The sequence below is a fragment of the Macrobrachium rosenbergii genome, chromosome 49 (genome assembly GCF_040412425.1).
Source record: "Macrobrachium rosenbergii isolate ZJJX-2024 chromosome 49, ASM4041242v1, whole genome shotgun sequence".
In the NCBI taxonomy this organism is placed as follows: domain Eukaryota; kingdom Metazoa; phylum Arthropoda; class Malacostraca; order Decapoda; family Palaemonidae; genus Macrobrachium; species Macrobrachium rosenbergii.
This window is the reverse complement of record NC_089789.1, coordinates 45,048,606-45,051,105: the sequence shown is the minus strand read 5'-3', so window position 1 is coordinate 45,051,105 and position 2,500 is coordinate 45,048,606. Positions and strand designations below refer to the sequence as shown.

The following is a 2,500-nucleotide window of genomic DNA, read 5'->3' as shown; positions in this document are numbered from 1 at the left end:
CATGGATGGCATATCCAGTTCGAGAGAGCGAACGAATGATAATTTCAAGTGTTAATGAGGATCATGGCGAAAAAATAAGGAAATTTCTCGTAAAACTAATCTGGGAGTTGGATTAACATTATGAATCTTTTAGGTATTTCGATCTGGGGGGAAACCAGTTACCTTCTATTATTATTATTATTATTATTATTATTATTATTATTATTATTATTATTATTATTATTATTATTATTATTATTATTATTATTTATTCAGATCATGAACCCAGTCCTTTTGGAACAAACCCACAGGGGCCACTGACCTGAAATTCAAGCTTCCAAAAATATGGTGTTCCTTTGAAAGAAATAATCGAAGGTAATAGGAAACTGATAGTTATTGGAAATAAAAAATGAATGAACAAACTAACAAGTAAATAGATTAAAATGCAAATAAATTATTAAAATGAATGAATAATTATTTTAGGGTAATAATGCATTACATCTTCGCTTGAACTTTTGAAGTTCCAATTTCACAGCATCCTCAGGGAGATTATTCTGCCAGAGTTGCACTGGAGAGGTCTTACAGCCTCACCCACCCATTCAAGAGCAAAAACTGAATGCTTGAATTAGCCCTCCTGTATGCAAGAGACTTTTCTGCTTTCCGCCATGCATTCTTGAGCATACTAAGTACCTGTTTCATACGCATTTTTTTCACACGGTTTTATCACATATTTTCAGGCTTATAAACAAAAGTCCTATTCGGGAAAGTGCTGGTCTGAGCTTGGCTCAGTAATATTCGTAAGTGTTGAAATGTGATAGATGGAATGTATTTGCTTTTTTATGAAGTATTTGACTGTATTTTACAATCTTAATTTCAAAAAATTTAATATATGAAGACTACTCAAATATATACATTTATATAAGTGTGTAATTATATATATATATATATATATATATATATATATATATATATATATATATATATATATATATATATATATATATATATATATATATATATATGTATATATATAAATTATATATAATATATATATATATATATATATATATATATATAATGCTTATTTACAACGCTGCTTCTATTTAAAATTTCTACGAAACATTGGTTGGCTAAGAGAGAGAGAGAGAGAGAGAGAGAGAGAGAGAGAGAGAGAGAGAGAGAGAGAGAGAGAGAGAGAGAGAGAGAGAGAGAGAGAGAGAGAGAGAGAGAGAGAGATTTAATCCCATAGGAAATGATCCGTGCAAATACCGTCAGAATAAAAAGCGAAATTACATCTGCAGTTTATCGGCCTCGAAATGACCTCAGATTGCCAGAAGAACAGCGAAAGAAATTTTCCAACATGAGGCTCCCGGCGGGTGGAGGCAGCAGAGTAAAACTATAATAATAATAATAATAATAATAATAATAATAATAATAATAATAATAATAATAATAATAATAATAAAAAATAAAATTAAAACAGCGCTGAATGGTTCAGGAAACACACTTTTTTTTCCCATCCTCTCTTAAAACGTGGAAATTCCCTCCTACTCCTCTTGTTTTCCCGGGAAAAATAGTTTTAATAATAATAATAATAATAGATTCTTTCCTTAAGAATCGAAAGTTTTTCCCATTATTAAGAGGCGAATTATATGCTTGATTTCTACCTTCTCCAAATTTCACGAGTATTGCGATGAAGTTTAATTTCAACATTAATAGAGTTTTCGAATTATTACACGTTTTGGAGAAAAAAAAATCCAGTTATGTATACATATACATATGTATATGTATATATGTACATATAAAGATAAAACTGAAATAAAGATAAAACTGTGCAGTTTTATCTTTATCTTTAAACATATGTTCATACACATAATTGTGGATTTGTTTCTTCATTTTTTAAAGACTCATTCTACTATGAGTATTTTTTAATACACGTTTTAATATGTTCAAGATGTAAATTTTGTGGATATTGATCATCATCAATAAACTTTATGTAATCCAATGTTTGTCCATAAAATCTTTTTAAAATATTTTTGGTAGTAGAAACCAGATTTTATGGTTGCTTGAAACGCATTATACTTGAGGCCAATAGGAAAATATTAAATTGAAATATCACATTTAATTTTTTATACCAATTAAGGTTTTTTCGATTCATAACTTGCCGTATTATATCCTTAATGAACTGTTTATTCATTAGAAAAATATTATTTTTCATCAAATAAGTTATATATATAAATATATATGCATAAATATAAATACATATACAATTATATATGTATATATATACTATATATATATATATATATATATATATATATATATATATATATATATATATATATATATATATATATATATATATATATATATATATATATATATATGTATGTGTATATATATATATATATATATATATATATATATATATATATATATATATATATATATAGAGAGAGAGAGAGAGAGAGAGAGAGAGAGAGAGAGAGAGAGAGAGAGAGAGAGAGAGAGAGAGAGAGAG

General features: G+C 26.8%; 1 long non-coding RNA gene across 3 annotated transcripts in view; it reads right to left on the bottom strand.

The window, feature by feature from the left end:
- Nucleotides 1–2,500, bottom strand: part of LOC136832452 (uncharacterized) — a 175,433-nt gene that overhangs the window by 155,808 nt on the left and 17,125 nt on the right. The gene's annotated exons all lie outside the window — the stretch shown is intronic.